The 21,516-nt window shown below is 38.7% G+C and overlaps 1 long non-coding RNA gene across 1 annotated transcript; it reads left to right on the top strand.

Annotated features, from left to right (window-relative positions):
• Positions 1 to 66: 66 nt before the first annotated feature.
• Positions 67 to 11,521, top strand: LOC121632114. Its single transcript, XR_006008878.1, has 3 exons — positions 67 to 303; positions 587 to 595; positions 11,505 to 11,521. It is a non-coding gene; the product is annotated as an uncharacterized LOC121632114 (long non-coding RNA).
• The last annotated feature ends 9,995 nt before the right edge of the window (positions 11,522 to 21,516 follow it).

Genomic DNA, 21,516 nt, shown 5'->3' with positions numbered 1-21,516 from the left:
ATACAGACCTCACGAAGAAGCCAAAATTAAACAAGGGGTTCAGCCATTGCTGGATTTCCAAACATAACTGGAGCCATAGATTGCATAACCATCTCAATAAAAGCACCTTAAAACAATGAATTCAGAAACGTGAAAAGGAAAAGTTTTCATCCAGTTAATGTCCAACTATTCTGCAATCCACATAAGTCTCTGTTAAACATTGTTTCCCGGTGGCCTGGAGGAACGCACGTCTGGTTTATTCTACAGATCTGCTCTGTGGGTGTGCGCCTCCAAGCAGGAGCTGTGAGGATGGCTGGCTGATTGGTGAGTGTTATATTTCAGATTAATTTCTGTGCTTCATTTTGTTTATTATAGCATTTCTGAAGGTGATCGGGGATATCCACTGAACCGTGGCTACTGACCCACGTGGCCAACCTGAGGACCCCGCAGGAGCAGACTCTGACTTTGATGTTAAACCATCCATCCATTTTCTGCCGCTTATCTGGAGACTGGTCGGCAGCTGCCTAAGCAGGGACACCCAGACGTCCCTCTCCCCGGCCACATTCAACAGCTCATCTGGGGGGATCCCGAGGTGTTTCCAGGCCAGCCGAGAGATGTAGTCCGTATATATACATATATATATATATATGTATATATACTATATAATATATATAATTATCCAATTACATATTCTATATATATACACTATATTAGTATATTATATGTACTATACGGACTACAATTCTTCGGCTGGCCGTGGAAACACTCGGGATCCCCCCAGATGAGCTGTTGAATGTGGCCGTGGAGAGGGCGTCTGGGTGTCCCTGCTTAGGCAGCTGCCGACCAGTCTCCAGATAAGCGGCAGAAATGGCATGGATGGTTATAACATCAAAGTCAGAGTCTGCTCCTGCGGGGTCCTCAGGTTGGCCACGTGGGTCAGTAGCCACGGTCAGTGGGATACCCCGATCACCTTCAGAAATGCTATAATAAACAAAATGAAGCACAGAAATGAATCTGAAATATTAACACTCACCAATCAGCCAGCCCTCCTCACAGCTCCTGCTTGGAGGTGCACACCCACAGAGCAGATCTGTAGAATAAACCAGACGTGCTGTCCTCCAGGGCCACCGGGAAACAATGTTTAACAGAGACTTATTTGGATTGCAAGAATAGTTGGACATTAACTGGATGAAAAACTTTTCCTTTTCACGTTACTGAATTCATTGTTTTAGGTGCTTTTATTGAGATGGTTATGCAATCTATGGCTCAGTTATGTTTGGAAATCCAGCAATGGCTGAACCCCTTGTTAATTTGCTTCTTCGTGATGGTCTGTATGTGAAATGGATGTATGTTGAGGCCAGAGAAATGATCAACAATGTCAGGACAAGTCTGCTTAGTGTTGGTTGCAAAATGCTGCATGTCTCCAATCTCCCCGATTGAAGTGTTCCGGAGGCCAACAATCCCAGGGTAGACAAGCGAGCGGATGTACCTGGGATGGCTCTGGTGCGTTTTGTCTCGCTCCAACATGGGTTGCAAATCGCAGCATCAATTAACAGGATGCTTTTGGGGAAGCGGTACCTTACAGATGACGCGCTCCCTGCAGAGTGCACGGTGCTGCAAATGCTACAAAAGCGCAAGATAAGCATGGCACATTAATTTTCTTTTCAGGTTGTTCTGTCACAGCTGTCTCTTATAACCTGGTAACCAGTTATTCACACATTATTACGACATCACTAATTCAGAACTTTTATTAGGTAACCGTGAGGTTTCAGATTGCTGAACACTGTGACTCTCTCAGTGCGTTTTAGTTGTCAGTGTTACCGTTCTACCACTAGGTTTGTGCTTAAGCTACTATGGTAAGACTAGTGCCACGCACATTTCCTAAGCACAAGTACAAGTTGATAAATCCACACTTTGCGTGGAAATGTTCATACGCACACATTACGCACACTTCTGTGCTTACGAACAGTTGATAAATCGAAGCCCCAGGAGTCTCAAATAAGGATGACTGTGATAGTTCTGCACGCTGCTTCTTGCCTCCCTTTAAAGCCAGCTTCTCAGCCTCATCCAGACGGTGCTGCAGATCTCTCACAGACGCCTTCAGGTTCTTCTTCATCCTTTCCAGGTGACTGCTGCTGGTGTCCTGTTCCTTCTTCAGTTCCTCCGCCATCATGGCTGCCTGCATGAGGACAGGAAGTTAAACTGATTCATGTGTGAGCCTCTGCATCTACAAACACAACATAACAAATATAATCAATAGTTGTGTGTAACATTAATCAGAATCAGGTTTATTGCCAAGTAAAATCAGACTGTGTGGTAATCATGTTTGCCTAGTTTTTGGTTGGAAGTCATAAAAAAGGAGAGTGAATCAAGGACTTTTTGAGTAGTATGTGCGAAACAGTGGCTTGCAAACCATTTGTTGGGATAAGAAGGAGTCCAAATCATGTCAGACTGAATCAGCTGGTTAATTTACTTTTAGATTTATTTAAAAACTCCTAAAACTTTCACCTTTTCATCTGTATATTTTCATGTTGATAGTTCATCTGAAGCAGCAAGTAGTTAAAAATTAAAGTTATAAAATTAGTTTTTATTAGAATGTTTTATGATCCAACAATTCCAGATGTTGTTTTTACATATGAACAGTTTGTTGAGTAAGAGACGGATGTGTGGGGAAATAATGAGGTGTAATATAGAGTCATGTGTGGCTCCTTTAAAAAAAAAAATGGGTCACTCCCTCTTTACGCCTTCAGAGACAAGAGACGGGCCCAGTTGTGCCTGACTTACTGAGTCACACAGTGTTTATTAGAAGATAAAACAGCGGAATTGGCGTCTTCAGTCTGTTCATTGAGCTGCATCTCTGCTCAGTGACCAGCAGTCTGCAGCAGAGAGCCTCGTTCTGGAGTTTCTCCATGCCTGACACAAGCTTTGCCTTGGCTCAGATGGTTACAGTGGGATAGAAAAAGTGTTCAAATTCCAGGTTTTTGAAAGAAATGAAACCCAGAATAAATGATTTAAAATGTTTTTCCCACTGTAATGTGAACAATAACCTGTACAATTCAACTTATAAACAAATCTGTCAGGCGAAAAATATGACCAATAAAAAACAGTACAGTTAGCTGGCTGCATAAGTGTGGGCACCCTAAACCTTTGATGCCTATTGTCACAAATCTGTGACAAACCACTTCTGGTCTTTATTTATAATTTCATTTAATTTGCTCTATTTTTTCATTTATTTCATATTCAGTTGTATATTATCGCATCCCAGATCGTTTTCTTTTTTGATTTTTTCTTTAGCTTTTACTGGATTTATGTCTTTTTTTATATCATTGTAAATAAATTTAGGCAGTAAAGGGTTAAACTACTAATTTGTTGAAGCATCTTTTAAATCCTATTAAGGTTCTTGTTTCCTCAAGTATTTCACAACCAGCAAGTTCTCCATTGCTATCAACAGAGCGAATACTGGAGTAGTAATAAAAGCTTCTGCTGCACACTCTTAAGGCCTTGCCTGAATTACATCCAGCTTCTTTATCACTCACAGGGCAGCTGATCCTTACGCTACGCAGCCATAATTTAAGATGAACCTTACACTGGCTCTGTGTATCACTAACAATAACCCCATTCAGATCCTGCTAAAACACTGAAGGACATTAATAAGTCTTCCACATTTCACACAAAGTTTCTCAATATGAGTTTTTCAGGTCAGCTGCTCATGAGCCACATTCCCTACAATTATATGCTGCTTAACTCTCTCCGCTCTCTTATCTAGTATTCTCTTTTATTCACAAATAACATGAATTTTGCTTTGTCCATAGAGATTTTGAAACACCAATCATTTGCCGATGCAATTATTTCCTCCAAAGCTTTTGGATTGGATTGATATATGACAGATTCCTTCCTCTTATCCAGATGCCTCCATCATCTGCAAATTAGAATGTGAGGGACCAAGCTGGTGAAGGACAAGAACACAGCTGGTTTAAAAAAGAATGGGTTTTATTTACCCAAACAAAATACTCACAAAACATTTCAGGGCCCTTAAACGAGGTCAAATGAGCAAAACTAAACAAAAGGTATAACAATAACTCAGAAAAACTTTAACTGTTTAACATGTAACTGAAAGAAACCAAACTAACACAAGAACCAAACTGAGCTAACAAACATGAATCAAAGGGGAACTTAAATACTGGCTTATCATACCAGTCTAAACACATGAGGGGTTATCAAATACTAAGAAATACATTAAACAATGAGACAAAACCTAAACAGTTAGTTCAATTATTACTTAAACAAAAGAATGACCACAATTAAACAAGAAAGCAATCTACTCAAAATCCAAAACAACTACTTTAAATATTTAAAGAATAAGGAGGAAATTGATCTCCCCTCTGGAAGGAGCCGTCTTATTACAGGCCCATGGCACTTCCTGTTCCTTGGCTTTGATGTTGTGCTCACTTCTGTCCCCAAGCGTTCATATGGCTCCCCCAGCACCAGTAAGAGAAACGCGTACATGTTAAATAAGCAAAACTTAAACAGAGTTGAAAATACAATAGTGCTCTAATGTGCGCGCTAACAAAAAGAAAACTAAACACCAAATCGACGCGTTCCCTCCTGGAGCTCATTGTTGTGGACAGCTGACAGACATGTGTCTTTGTATGTGTGTCTCTCTGTATGTGTGTCTCTCTGTATGTGTGTCTTTGTCTGTGTGTGTCTCTCTGTATGTGTGTCTTTGTCTGTGTTTGTCTCTCTGTATGTGTGTCTCTCTGTATGTTTGTCTTTGTGTGTCTCTCTCTGTCTGTCTGTCTGTCTCTTTGTCTGTGTATCTTTCTCTCTATCTGTGTCTCTGTCTGGGTGTCTCTTTCACTCTGTGTGTCTGTCTGTGTGTCTCTGTTTGTGTGTGAGACTGTCTGTCGTTTCTCATTTTAAAAAATGCATATTTAAGGGAAATTATAGAAATTACCAGCAGCATTGTGTTGGCTGTGCTGCTTTTGCTTAAGACCAGGTGGCTCAAGGAAACTTCCTTCCCATAGTCAACCTCCAGCAGAGCAGCCTCCCTCCAGAGCGAGACATCAACCTGGGTGTCCTCCTGTAACCATAAAACATAGCATTAATGTTTTTTTCATTGCACACTGTAAGAGGTGCCAAACACCTGCCTGACATACAGATATACATCAGGGGAGTCAAACTCATTGTAGGGTTCTATCTTCAGGGCAATCTGATTTCCTGTTAGCCATACCAGTACAATAACAGCATAAATAACCTATAAATTATGAACTTCACATTTTTTGCTTTGTTCTTAGGAGAAAAAAAAAGCAAATGTACATTCCAAAGATGATTTATTCATTCATTCAAACATAAAGAACCAGGCATTTAAGAAAAATGAAGTGCTGAAATATTAATGTTTCTTTATTTACTGTATATTTTTCTAAATATTATAATCATTTTATTTTTTGATAGATGATATAAGAATATCTATCAGAAAGGAAGTCTCATGTCTCCAGACCTTCCTTTCTGAGCAGCGGTGCAGCAGTTTCATTCCAACCTGTCCAGTGAGTTTATTGTGAAATGAGAAATTCCGGTAATTGATTGAAAATGCTCTGAAATGTGCTAAATATCAAGAAGAATAAATATCAAGTTTCTAATATATCAGACCTCTAAGTAACAATGTCTCAACAAAAATTAGATTTCCTTTTATTTAGCTAGTCTTACACAATATTTTTTTTTTTGTCCCAATTTCTGTGAAGACGATCTTTATTTTCTGCAACTCCTTGTCCACCTGGTTAATAGCACTGATTGTGTCCCTCTGCACCGCCCACACAGCTGGAGCACCCAGCAACTATAAAGAAATATTATGTAACACTAAATAAACTGCTATCAATCTCAGATGTATCTGTTCATATTTATTTTATAAATTAGAACAAATACTAAATTACCAGCATCATTACTGTCATTTAGCAGCTTTTCTCCAAAGGGATTCACCCCTGTGGGAATTGAACTTTGATCTCCTGCATGGCAGTTGGATGCTGAGATATTCAGCTGCTTTTTTCCTACACCAACCACCTGTAGTCTTCTTTGCTACGCACAGTTTGATAAATGAAGCTCCTGGTCATCTACTTTATTTCTAAAACATCGAGCACACTGTACTTTGTAATACACAACTCAACATATCAGTTTATTTCTGGAGCACAATGAAATCTCGTTATCAGCTACACTCAGTAAAACAAAGATAAGGGCATCCTGTTTAATGTGATCCAGTGACTCCGTCCTTTTCTTCCTCACATTGACTCTACTTACCTGTTGCAGTTTTATGTTCTTTAGCGGGATTTCCTCCATCCTCAGCAGAATTTTTTGGGAGCTGAACTCTAAATATAAAAATGAAGGTAAGCATGAATTACACCATTCATATCCAACTGTTTATCCAATTACACTATGCCAATCAGAGCTGATGAAGCAATAAAGCACTATTACAACAATCATTAAAAAAACAAAACCAAATTGCTCATATCTTATTTGTACAATCATTTAATGAAACGGACAAAATACACCCGGCAATACTTGGAAATAGGAATTTTTGTAGTGAGAAAAGATTATAATATTTTAGGATATTACAAGACTTTAACACTTGGATACTTTTTCCTAAAACAACAGGTTATACAGTAGAAAGTGGTCAGTACTAACAGTTTTTTTCCAATGTTTTATGCTGAAGACTGATCTCACTGAAGTAGTTGGAATGTAGCCTGACCTTTGATGGTTGGTGAGGAGAACTCATGCAAAGCATTTTGTATGTACAATGAAGTGTACAAATGTGGTCATTGCCCAATAAGCAGATAAATAGATAGAAGTTGTAATGTGGATTAAATTTATTGTACACAACCTTTTTCAATTGTGGTTTGAAAACTTACTTCAATGACCCTTCCTTCCACGGTCACATGACCCTGTACCTGCCCGAACTCCCTCAGGTGGATCTTCCTGGAGGGTGGGTCAATTAGAGCAGTCGCCTGATGCATCAAATGTTCAGGCACAGTCACTGGAGAGCTGCGCATGACCTGTGTTTTATTAGTAATTAAAATAGTGTATGGGGGGGGGGGGGGGGGGGGGGGTTTCCTCTTAGGGAATATCCCCTCATGAGGTAGTTCCTGCCTTCAATTACTCTCCCTGAGAACTCCTCAAATAATACAATTTTGGTAATGATGTTGCCATCGCTGATCACAGCCAATTTGTTCATTTTAGTCACCATGGGAGTGACCGAGTCTTTGGAAAAGTCCCATGAAAGGACTCTGGATTGGGGTTTGGTTGCCACCACATTAATCTGAATAGGTGGCAGTCTGCTGTAGAGGACTGAAGCCTTTGTGTGTATTACAGTTTGCAATGCCATCCTGTAACGACATGAAGGTGATACACAGAAAAGAAACAAAATTAAAAGAATCTTTGATGAATCATTTTAAAAACAGATAGAGATTTGAAAGAGAGTTGGGAATTAAAGTTCAAGGTTCACAAACTGTTTTGTTTATAATGTGAAATAAAATATCCCTGGATATAATTGACGGCATTTTAGTGATAACAACTCTTTATGTTCGCCAAGTTTTGCCGTCTTGCCCAAAGCAGTGCGTCTCCACCATCTGTGACTAGACCAGGGGTCTGCAACCTGCGGTTCCAGAGCCATATGTGGGTCTCTGGACCTTCCACAATGGCTCCTAATACGTGGCAAAAAATACTGAAGAACTAATGTTTTTAATATAAATATAATAAATGCTGGTTTTGAGCAATTATTCAGTTTTCTTCATTTGATAGGTGCATTGAATTTCCACAACATAATGACACTGACATTATCAGTAATATATTTTAATTTGATTTTCTTGTAATTAGGTTGGAAACTATGGGCTTTTTATATTTATTTATTATTTTTAATAAATCATTTTCCACAAATATCTACATCCCATAGATGAAAGTCTGCCTATCGTCTTTTAGAAAGTTGTATGTTTTTATTTTAAAACCTAAAAACAGAAATAAAATGTGGCTCTTAAAAAAGTAACAATTCCTATAATAGATAGCATTCAAAAATTATAAGTTGTCATTTTTCAAAAGGTCGCCTAACATTTGCGGTTATAAATGAGCTGGACTAGACTGTATGGTCACCTAACCCTCTGTCTGAAAGAAGCAGGACACGAGCGGAGGATTGCTATAAATGACAGGAACCAGCAACCTATCAGTACACAGAGTTTTGAGACGTTAGAGCCAATCAGAAGCAGAGTAGGGCGGGCATTTGTAAAACTCCGCTAGGAAAAAAGGTAAAGGAAACCAGAGCTCTGAAAGTGTCAGAAGGACCATCAGTCTGGACGAAGAAAGATGTCTCTGTCAAAGTTTATCAAGAAGAGAAAAGTGGACTAAGAAAACAGGGGGGTTAAAGAGAAAAAATTATAACAAGTAAAATATGACAAAGAAATATTTTATTATTTGTAATATTTTTGTATAACATATATTTTAGTTTGACAGATGTAACTTCTTGTCTCGCTATTCTCCATATTGTATCTTCATAATACTGAATATTAGTAATAATAATTATGATAATAACAGTAATAATAAAAATGATAATAATAATAGTATAGTTGGACCAACCGAGGTTCATCCCCTCTTATTGATGTCTCTCATCATCCGCAAGACGCTGAGACACTGCGCTTGCGCATTCTGATATGTTGATCCTGCAGTACGTCAGTCACGTGAGCTTCAGCTGATCCATACGTGATGTGGTGGTGACGCAACGTTTCGCGCATGCGCGTGCTTTGAAGAATCTTGACCTGTGGCGTCACCGAAAGAAAGCCTTTATTACCGAACTGACGACAGGACAAATCATTCTAAACCTTCCACTAGAAGTCAGAAGTTACCCAGTTATCCTGGTTTTATCAAGCTGAGCTTATATTCACATAAGTTTTATTTGAAGAAGAAAATTCTACAGAACAGGACAAAAAGATAGATATGGAATTCGAACATATTTCTTTCAAAGATCTTATTAGGAGAGTACAGAAACTCACTCGTCAAAATGCTAACTTGGACAAGAAAATAGCACATATAACCAAAGAAAAAGATGATGAAATTGATAGTTTGAAGACACAGCTTTTTCAAGAAAAAGACATCAATCAACGCTACGATCAACGCTTCGATAGTCAGTCGACAGAGCACCAACGCACGATCGCTGACTATAAATCAAAGCTGTCTGCTGCAGAAAACAGTCTCAAAAACGCTGAAATTGAATGTGAAAAGCTGAAGAAAATTAACACAAAACTAATTAATGATTTTAAGACACAAGATCGAGATCAGGAATCACTGAAACGTGAAAACGATCATCTTAAAATACAGATTATTCAGAAAAAGCAGAAGATGAAAGACCTGAAGAAAATGCCGTTTCCACATCTTGATGAACTAAACAACACAAAGAGAATCTTGAAAAGGACTGAATCTGAAAATGAGGAGCTCACCAGGGAAGTACAAGACTGCAGAGAGACGATTATAAAATATAAGAGAAGATTAAATCAGCAATATGATACAATTCGTGTCTTAAGAGAGGAGATCAAAAGACAGATGCCATTAACTACAGAAATGCAGGAGGAGGAGGAACCATTGATGTTTGAAAGAGAAAACATCTGTGCAGGATGTCTTGAAAAAAACGATCTTATTCAGATGCAACAACTCAAGATCCGCTGTTCTGAACATTTGAAATCACTCCTCATCCAACGAAATATACTGCTGGGAGAGAAAGATGCCCAAATTTCAAAACTGAAAAGTGAGAATGAAAACCTGGAATTGAAACTTTCCCGGCGGCCTGACGAAACGGCGGGGAGACTCCAACGGGCTATGCTGGATATAAGAGTATATCAGAAGGATTTAAAGAGAAAAACCCATATAATTGATGGATTCAGGAGCGAGAAGATGAACTTTCAAGAAGAGAAAGCTGAACTGGAAGAGGAGGTGAGACGGCTCAAACTGGAAAATAAATTACTGTCAAACCGCCTTACACCCATTTCTAAACGAACCACATCTGTACAAACACCCAACAAAGACGAGGTGACACATATTACAGCAGATGAGAAATTAAAGCCAAATATCACCCCAGCCCTTACCATATGCTCCCTATCTAACCAAACACCCAAGAAACACGAGGTGGGACACATTAGATCAGATAGGAAATTAACGCCAAACCGCCTTCCACCAATTTCTGAAAATAAAACATCTGTACAAACATCCAACAAAGACGAGGTGGGACATATTAGAGCAGATAAGAAATTTACACCAAATATCGCTCCAGCCCTTACCATATGCTCCCTATCTAACCAAACACCTAAGAAACACGAGGTGGGACACATTAGATCAGATAGGAAATTAAAGCCAAACCGCCTTACACCCATTTCTGAATCTGAACACACATCGAACTCCGAGGATCAGACTGAGACTGGGAGACTTGCAAGATTCACACAGAAAAAAACAAACCGCATAGTCCTGGACAGCAGAAGGCAAACGCCTTGAGGGACTCTTACCACTAATCATTAGCCTCGATCAGAGGGGGTTTACAAGCTCAAGATAACGCCAGAGCGACCCTGCAGGTAATTAATGGTTATTCTGTCACGGCTGTTGTACCTCTTTCAGTCCCTTCCACCAGATGTACCTGACCAGCAGTTCCAGGAGTGGGGCTTAAACCAAAGAACTAAATCAAAACTTCACAGGGGTCTGCAACAAAGGGAAAGTAACTCACTCCATGTGAAACAGATATGGGAAATGCATATGGGAACACTTACGTGAGATACAAAAGAAAACCTCAAATTCAACACAATAGAAGGAGTTTTGCTGCAAAAACTTTATTAGATTTTTCATCACTCCAGTTCAGAAAAGACACCAACTCATCGGTATGTTGGAGACAGTGTAGAGACAAACCATTGTCACATCTTCTGGTATTGTTCCTTTTTTGGCAGAAGGTGTATAAAACATTGATTTTCCCTTTGAGTTTACATCTCTATACTTAGGAATTCTCCAGCAAAAAAAATTCATCTCAATGATAAAGATTTAACATTTAATTGGTGGAACACAGGCAATGACCACATAGCCACATATGTAAAATGAGCATAACGCTCAATCTGGTGCAGCCATGAATTAATGCTTTTTTTTGCAAATATGTGTGAGTAACACAAGAAAGCAACTGAAAGACAAACTAAACAAATATAAATAATCAAAACAACAACAACAATAATAATATGAACCCAACATGTTGAAAAAGGATCAGTATGAAGCATAAGCTTTAATGAGATAATTATTATATATACTGAATACTGTTATTACCACCACTGTTATTGTAAGTAGTTAATGATGAATGTAATTATGGGATAATGACAAAAATTATTGTAGTTTACTGGGGTGTGATTAGAGAAGTTATACTTTCATTCACTCCTTTTGAACATGTGTGTTTTCTATTTTATTTATATTTTGTCATCATGTTCAAATAAACTCTCAATCAACCAATCAAAAACAAAGCAAAAAATACACAGACACACACACACACACACACATATATATATACATATATATATATATATATACATACATATACACACATACACACATAGATAGATGTTTTCATCCCAGTCGTGGAACAGTGGACCAGCTTTACACCCTCTTCAGGGTCTTGAAGGGGGCTTGGGAGTTTGCTCAACCATATATATGGTGACCAGGCTCCTGTATATGTCAAGTCAAAATCAGTTGCACAATTATGTAGATAAACACTTCATAAACCTAAATAATTTGTACACACTGCAATGTTAAATTTTTACATCCATGTTTGACCTACTGTGTGGCGAAAGTCCTAAAAAAACACCCATTTGTTACACAGGACCCCTGGGAGACAAGGGCAGGTTAAACATCCTTTATTTAACAAACAGGATATGCATGAAGAGGTCTTATTATGACAGAACTGTAGCATAGATCAGAGGACCAGGAACCATGGAATGGCATAGGGGTGAGTCCGCTGTGTGTAGGTTAAGGTCCGACAGGGAATGACTGTGGTGCTGGTGTATATAAAGGACTGGGGAACAAAGGAAGACAGGTGTGGCAGGTTGACTAGATTACTGATGAGTGGATCTGGAACTGCTGTGGAGGATCAGGGAAGTGAGGAGTGACTGGAGGAGCGGAAGAACAGGAGAGTGCTGGAGGAGTGGCAGGAAAGACTGTAACAACTTTCAACATTTATTTTGTAGAAAGAGCAACAAGAATTATAAATAAATCCGTCCAACACAGAATGATCCAATGAATGAAAGAATATAATTTATTCATCCTAGAGGTAAATAGCAAAATTAATCACCTTATAAATGCTAAAATTAAAAACAACAATATTAATTTCCCTCAATATTCATAATTTGTTGAAACAAACGAAAACCTTATTTAGTTTGTGGAATAATTGCACAGAGACATTGAAAAACATTGTTCAACAATGCATATGTTCACAACTATTCATTCAATTAATCCATTAATTCAAGCACTATTAATAAAAACTGACTGGTACCAGTTCAGGAATCATCTGAATAAAATAAGGAGAAGACAATTATTGAGCTTAAACATTAGACATCACAATTACAAGTCATCACAAGATGCTCTCATGTTTAGTCTTAAGGCAACCATTCAGCAGGCGGACATAAACAACATTATGTGATGCAGCGTTTCTTAGTATGTGATATATGGAATTAATCTGTTATAAAACAAAAGGCTGATTACCCGTCTGGCTGTTGTGTCACGAATTTTATAACAGAATTTAGGATTTCTCTTGACACCTGGAAGAAAAACACACAACAAACTTTATGTGTAAGAAAATTACATCATAGAATTTAATCACCAGTTTCTGAAGATGTTTCACTGTGGGATTAGATTTATAGAGTGCTTTATCAAGGCACCCAAAGCTCTTTACGTTGTGTATCCCTTATTCATTCACACACTGATGGCGGAAGCTACCATGCAAGGCGCTCAACCACGACCCATCAGAAGGAATTAGGGGTTTGGTGTCTTGCTCAGGGCTCAACGGCTGGGGATCGAACCCTTGGGCTGCAGGATGACCACTCTACCCATTGAGCCATGCTGCCCCTAAGTGATTACCTCTGAAAATGTGCAGGTACAAGGGCTAAAAATGATTGAAAAGCCCGCCCATATATATAGTATGTATATATAAAAAAATGTATACATAAAAATGCATATATATATATATATATATATATATAAATTACTCATAGGACACTCCAGTATACGTTGTCACTGACCGGTAACGACAGCATTAAAAAAAAATAGAAATAAAACACTGTCTGAGGCTCTGTTGTTTTCCCGCCAGTACACACTTCATTAACCCCTTAAAAATCTACAAACGTCAAAGATTACAGAATTTTAATGTCACCATTCAACAAACATGTTTTAAATGTACTTGGTTTTGTTACGCTTCTACTTAACTAAAAATATATGTATATGTATATATATATATATATATATACATATACATATATATATATATATATGTATATATACGGACTACATCTCTCGGCTGGCCTGGAAACACCTCGGGATCCCCCCAGATGAGCTGTTGAATGTGGCCGGGGAGAGGGACGTCTGGGTGTCCCTGCTTAGGCAGCTGCCGACCAGTCTCCAGATAAGCGGCAGAAAATGGATGGATGGTTTAACATCAAAGTCAGAGTCTGCTCCTGCGGGGTCCTCAGGTTGGCCACGTGGGTCAGTAGCCACGGTTCAGTGGATATCCCCGATCACCTTCAGAAATGCTATAATAAACAAAATGAAGCACAGAAATGAATCTGAAATATAACACTCACCAATCAGCCAGCCATCCTCACAGCTCCTGCTTGGAGGCGCACACCCACAGAGCAGATCTGTAGAATAAACCAGACGTGCGTTCCTCCAGGCCACCGGGAAACAATGTTTAACAGAGACTTATGTGGATTGCAGAATAGTTGGACATTAACTGGATGAAAACTTTTCCTTTTCACGTTTCTGAATTCATTGTTTTAAGGTGCTTTTATTGAGATGGTTATGCAATCTATGGCTCCAGTTATGTTTGGAAATCCTGCAATGGCTGAACCCCTTGTTTAATTTTGGCTTCTTCGTGAGGTCTGTATGTGAAATGGATGTATGTTGAGGCCAGAGAATTGATCCAACACTGTCAGGACAAGTCTGCTTAGTGTTGGTTGCAAAATGCTGCATGTCTCCAATCTCCCGATTAAGTGTTCCGGAGGCCAAGAATCCCAGGGTAGACAGAGCGGGATGTACACTGGGATGGCTCTGGTGTCTCGCTCCAACATGGGTTGCAAATCGCAGCATCAATTAAACAGGATGCTTTTGGGGAAGCGGTACCTTAACAGATGAACGCGCTCCCTGCAGAGTGCACGGTGCTGCAAATGCTACAAAAGCGCAAGATAAGCAATGGCACATTAATTTTCTTTTCAGGTTGTTCTGTCACAGCTGTCTCTTATAACCTGGTACACCAGTTATTCAAATTATATACGACATCACTAATTCAGAACTTTTATTAGGTAACGTGAGGTTTCAGATTGCTGACCACTGTGACTCTCTCAGTGCGTTTTAGTTGTAGTGTTACCGTTCTACCACTAGGTTTTGTGCTTACGTATGGTAAGAACTGTGCCACGCACATTTTCCTAAGCACAAGTACAAGTTGATAAATCCCACACTTTGCGTGGAAATGTTCATACGCACACATTACGCACACTTCTGTGCTTACGAACAGTTGATAAATGAAGCCCCAGGAGTCTCAAATAAGGATGACTGTGATAGTTTCTGCAGCTGCTTCTTGCCTCCCTTTAAAGCCAGCTTCTCAGCCTCATCCAGACGGTGCTGCAGATCTCTCACAGACGCCTTCAGATTCTTCTTCATCCTTTCCAGGTTGCTGCTGCTGGTGTCCTGTTCCTTCTTCAGTTCCTCCGCCATCATGGCTGCCTGCATGAGGACAGGAAGTTACACTGATTCATGTGTGAGCCTCTGCATCCACAAACACAACATAACAAATATAATCAATAGTTGTGTGTAACATTAATCAGAATCAGGTTTATTGCCAAGTAAAATCAGACTGTGTGGTAATCATGTTTGCATAGTTTTTGGTTGGAAGTCAAAAAAAAGGAGAGTGAATCAAGGACTTTTTGAGTAGATGTGGAAACAGTGGCTTGCAAACCATTTGTTGGGATAAGAAGGAGTCAAATCATGTCAGACTGATCAGCTGGTTAATTTACTTTTAGATTTATTTAAAAACTCCTAAAACTTTCCACCTTTTCATCTGTATTTTCATGTTGAAGTTCATCTGAAGCAGCAAGTAGTTAAAAATTAAAGTTATAAAATTAGTTTTTATTAGAATGTTTTATGATCCAACAATTCCAGATGTTGTTTTTACATATTGAACAGTTGTTGAGTAAAGAGACGGATGTGTGGGGAAATAATGAGGTGTAATATAGAGTCTATTGGGCTCCTTTAAAAGAAAAGGTCACCTCTTTAGGCCTTCAGAGACAAGAGACGGGCCCAGTTGTGCCTGACTTACTGAGTCACACAGTGTTTATAGAAGATGAAAACAGCGGATTGGCATCTTCAGTCTGTTCATTGAGCTGCATCTCTGCTCAGTGACCAGCAGTCTGCAGCAGAGAGCCTCGTTCTGGAGTTTCTCCATGCCTGACACAAGCTTTGCCTTGGCTCAGATGGTTACAGTGGATAAAAAAAAGTGTTCAAATTCCAGGTTTTTGAAAGAAATGAAACCAGAATAAATGATTTAAAATGTTTTCCCACCTTTAATGTGAACAATAACCTGTACAATTCAACTTATAAACAAATCTGTCAGGCGAAAAATATGACAATAAAAAACAGTACAGTTAGCTGGCTGCATAAGTGTGGGCACCCTAAACCTTGATGCCTATTGTCACAAATCTGTGACAAACCACTTCTGGTCTTTATTTATAATTTCATTTAATTTCATTTGTTGCTCTTTTTTTATTTATTTCATATTCAGTTGTATATCATTGTATTCCAGTCTTTTCTTTTTGATCTTTCTTTAGGTTTTACTGTATTAATGTAATTTTTATATCATTGTAAATAAATTTAGGCAGTAAAGGGTTAAACTACTAATTCGCTGAAGCACCTTCTTAAATCTTATTGTTAAGAGGCGTCAGTCAGGATAAGGATACAAAAGAACATGTCCTCAGCATTGGATTTAACATAAAACAATAAATCCAGTCATCAAAAGTGCACAAAATATGGGCCAACAGTAAAGTTAGAAAGAATTGGACGACCCCCCCAGAACTGAAGAAAAGAAGAGATGAAAACTGGTCCCATTCTCTTCATATGTCTGCACTATGAATAAGGGTTGAAGACTGATGCTTTCTCTGAGAAGGAATAACATCTAAGCCTGATTACAATTTGCCAAAACATCCATCAGGTTCGCTAAGCATGTGAGAGTGGTCTGGTCTGATGAGACCAAGATTGAACCTTGGCCACAATTACCAAAGAACAAATACTTTAACAAAGTTTTAGGTTCAGGGTGTCCACACTTATGCAACCAGCGTATTCTACAGGTTTTAAGTCACATTTAAGGTGGGAAACATTTTGAAATATTTTTTTCTGATTTAACATTTGAACAAAACAAAAACCTGGAATTTTAGCGGGGGTGTGAATCCTTCTTATTTCCACTGTGCATGTCTTTGTTTTAAAGGGACAATTGACAGGAATTATCTCACCAAAGAGGTTATCAAGGTGCACTATAGGAAGTTGGGGAGGGGGGTCTGTTCAGAACATGCGTGATGTTTTTTAGCAGAGCAGCTTGCTAATCGCTTCCCTGCCTTGATTATTTGACTAAAACAACAGTAAAATGAATAAAAATCGTAGTTTTCTTCAGAAATATGAGCTAATATGTGAGCAAAGTGAGCTAGCTTATTTGGGCAAAGTTTAGAAGAGACAACAAGCTGATGCTCCACAACTTTCCATCAGACGAACTAACTATTGAGGACCCTTCTGGTCCCCTGTCAATCATGAACCAACCCCCTCCCCTTTTCGGCCCTCCAGTAGACATTAATATTGTAAACTTAACCTCTAGTAAGGTCTGGAAAATGGTCTGTAGATCAGCCAAGGTCAGCTTTGTGCATTTAATTTTCAGTCTGACCCTTCATACTAGCAGAGGTGATCATCTGCTGCTCTAACTGTGTCTGATTGATAAGAGTAAACTATACGTGCTTCAAGTCAGTCTCCAAAAATCTCCAATAACAAGTCCCTGTACGTTGCTAGTCGCTCTTTTTTTTTATTTATTTATTTTTTTAAATAAACAGACATGTGCACCAGCATAATTGGTGTACCAGAAACTCTTGTACTGACAAACGTTCCGCGTAGAGATAGGATCTATAGCTCTTTAAATTTTATCAAGAAAATAATCACTGGTAACAATTTGAATTTGTTAACTGTCGTCCAACACACTGACAGTTTGCTCCTCTACCAATTATTTGAACTTTAGAGGATTCTCTTTTTACCTGCAAAAAAACAAAACAAAGCTGGGAATTGATGACTTGCAGAGTCCACATCTTCATTTTGCAATATGCAAAAAAGTAAAAAAACATTTTCAGTCAGCCAAGTTCTGGATAATATTTTTCATGAAACTAAGCAAAGAAAATGTTACAGATCAGTGGTTTTCTGAGAAGGAAGACAGAGTATCAAGACACATCTGATGAGGAGGTTACTGTTACAGACGTTGCTGCCCCTGAAAGATTCAAATCCAAATATGGTAAAATCTGTTGGAATTCAGGACCTCATGATGCAGGTCAGCTGCTACAAATGTCATCACAATGACCCCTGGAATCACAAGGTTTGCTGTGACAAGAGTTAGTGACATCAAGACATGTTCTGAGCTATTTATGCAAATGTCAGTAAAAAGAGGCATCCTTGCTTTAAGAAACTGAAGGAAAAATAAAAGTGATGAAAAAACACTCTGGCTTTTTTCTTGAAGCACCCTAGATGTTACTATAGTTAATAACACTGAAACAAGAAAAAATAAATTAAACAAATCCATTTAATAAATGTGTTCTAAAACCCCTCAGTTATAGTCAGGTAACACAACAACCTTTTATTTATTTATATGATTCTCATGAGGTTCATTTTACCATCTTTACCATTTTCATGAATAAGGAAGCCTACTAATGTAACCAATAGATAAGAAAAAAATGGATGATAGATAATTGTTTTTTATTTTACAGCTGATTTAAGACACAGGTTTAAACTGACACATTAACATAAGCGATGGCAACATCTCTTGTGTAGCTGCTGCAGGCCCCTCCCTCACCCAAAAGCATGCTCAGCCAGCAGTCTGAGCAGCAGATCACCTCTGCTAGTATGAAGTTAGGTCAGAAAATAACTGATCCTGCCCTGGTTTACTGTCAGATATTAGTGCATATTAATGAAGAATGTCAAAAACAATTTAAAAGTTAAAAGTACTGTAACATGTTGTAGAATCAGAGAACGGTTAAATTACTTAAATGACACTTAAACTTTAGATCTGTTCAGTTTTGACCACGCATACTTTCTGTTTCTTTTTTCTACTGTTTTGAATTGAAATGCAATTAAATAAATTTTACCAGACATTACTAGAGTTTGAGTTTACAATATTAAAGTCTATTATTTGATTAAGTCATCCACTAAAATCCATTAAAAAATGTTGCTCTTTAGGGGAAAATATTGTGTGTATATATATATATATATATATATATATATATATATATATATATATATATATATATATATATATTCTTGATCTAATAAATAATTTAGTCAGTTGAGGTAAAAATGTCAAATCATCTCGTAAATTACAAAAATCAAATGTTTATTTTTCTATTTTTCATAACTTGTTAATTGAGGGGAACAAAAGATACATTCCCCCCCAAATTAATCATCTCACAATTTTGAAAAAATGAACAGACTTTCTTGAAATTATTTTATTAATTCAGAAAAACAACCATTCCCCCATTTTTTATTATTATTATTATTTCTTAATCTTGTTAAATGATAACTGATTGATTTTTTTCATAATAATCTAATAATTTTGAAAAACTGGAAAGAGTTTTTGAGTGAGATTATTTGGCTACTTAAAAACAAAATACTTAAAAAAATTCAATTTAAACATTTTTTTTCTAAATCACATAATCATAACAACAAATTATCACTGTAATAAAAACATATTTGTTTTTTTTAACCTTATCTTATTAATTTATAAAAAAATATATATATATATACGTTTTTATGTCTTCATTTATGAAAACAGATTTTCTCTCTGATTTATTCTATTTTTTTAACTGGATGCAGTACGCTTCCGGTTCTTTAGTATCTATATTAGTGCTTTAAGTTGAAGGGACGAGGAACTGGTTTCCGGTTTCTCTCTTCCTCGTTCTCTGCAGCTTTACGCTGCCTGAAGGAGCGTAACGGAGCGCGCAGGCAGGCAGGAGGAGCAGAGCGGTGAGTGAGGGGCGTCCTGACAGCAGCAGCGGCGGCAACAGGAGGAGGAAAAGAACCTGTTCACCAACTTTTACCAATTTCACTTATTTCTTCTGCAACTCCAGGCAACACCTTCTCATTATACTAGAAACGAAGTTTTTTCTCCGAGGAGCGCGCGGGAGCGAGTCATCATCACCCAGCAGCGACAACAACACCGCCAGAGTGGGAAGTTTTTGGCCCCTTGGAGATGTCCGGATCGTTCTATAAAAGCCTGTACCCCTTCAGCGGGGAGCAGCACCAGCAGGGACTGAGCTTTGAAGCCGGGGAGATTATTAAGGTGGTCCAGGCTCTGCCCGGAGGCTGGTGGGAGGGAGAGAAGGATGGAGCCAGAGGATGGTTCCCTACAAGTTATGTGCAAGTCCTGGAGGTAAGGAATTTATAATAATTTATATATTAACATGTTTTAAGTAACTTTAATTTTCAATGTTTATTTATTTTGTGTCTTGCGCGCGCGTGCGCGCGCACACACACACACACACACACACACACACACACACACACACACACACACACTCTTTAAGTGAAAGACAGCATTGAGTGATACTCTAATAGTAAACCCGTGCTACGCTTATCAAATTAACTCCAACCTTCCCAGCGGTCTGCAGAATGAGCGGCGCGCGCTTCCTCATTCCAGTCATTCCAGCGAAGTCCTCTCTGTGCGCGTGAGTGCTGCTCGTGCTTGAACCCCACATCCTCAGCCCACAAATGAGTTGAGCAACCCTATTGTTCAGGTCACACCAGAAACCCCAGTCTAACTTGACTTTATGGTGGTAATAGTGGAGAAGTTCCTGACACCACCCAGAGATCTGACAGTTGGTTCTAGGAGCAGGGGGCCCCAGCACTCCCAGCACTGGCACCCATTTTTTTTAACCACATCCCCACCCAGACTGGGAGAGGGCATATGAAGAAACGTGATTAGTGACAAAGTGACAGCAGAGCGGTGCAGCTTCATTCCAGGCGTGTGCTGATGTAGACAAAACAACAGCCCTCATCTTCACTCGGAGCAGTTCAGGATTGGAGGGGATGGGCGGGGCTGCAGGATTCCTCATTTTAGGACAGTTTCATCAGACCTTGCTTAGGTTTTAGGTTTTGCTTAGGTTTTTAGGGATAGCGAAGTTTCTGCATGTGTCTTTGTTCCACTGATGCATGCTTACCGATTTATCTGTGTCTGATTACCTCACCAGTAATACTAGATAACTTGTGTGTTGGCTCACTAGAATGCTGCACGGTTGTGACCCTGGAAATATTTAAGTGGTGTCTCATCCTCTTGCGTTGTGAAGGATTTTGTGATAGTCAGCCTACACATGTTAAAATAATCCCATCATTCCTTTCCAAGTAGAAAATAACATTTTTGGTTTTACCTGAGGAAGAGGAGGATTCTGATCTTTGTTTCTTACACTCCAAAGAAGCATGTTTGCAGCTGGAATTTCCCGGTTTTGTCTTTTTTCAGTAAATGTTTGGTCCACATCTGAACTTTTAACCTCTTCTTGACTAGAGCCTTCTGAACAGGGGCAGCATAAGATGTGGGCAGAACTTCCTGGTGTTTGTACACACCAGGAAGTAGCAATCCTAACATGAAGCATAGCAAAATGATGGGGAGAAACTCTGTTAAAAGACTACCAAGCGTTGGCATCCAAACCAAACACAGTTCAAAGCCCAAACATATATGGGAATGAAAGAAAAACATGAGGACAGCTCTGTCCACTTTACAGCTTCTGCTAATTCCTCCACTTCAAGCAAAACCACACAAACAAGGAGTCATATGGAAGCAGAAACTCTGCTGGTTACAAAGATGTCTGTGCTGCTCATACTGGACAAAAAGCGTGTTAGGCTTAAACACCAAATTAAAAACTGAAACCCAGGACTGCATAAACTTGGTGTTGCTCCATTGTTTACTATGAACGAGCCGGCAGACGGGGAAAGATATCAGTTATTGGTCCTGGCCAGTCATTGATTTTGGGGAATATCGCCCCCACAAGGAACAGTTGT

The sequence above is a fragment of the Melanotaenia boesemani genome, chromosome 21, assembly GCF_017639745.1.
Source record: "Melanotaenia boesemani isolate fMelBoe1 chromosome 21, fMelBoe1.pri, whole genome shotgun sequence".
Taxonomy (NCBI): Eukaryota; Metazoa; Chordata; class Actinopteri; order Atheriniformes; family Melanotaeniidae; genus Melanotaenia; species Melanotaenia boesemani.
Note: the sequence above shows the minus strand (reverse complement) of the source record. Positions and strands in the feature narration are given on the sequence as shown.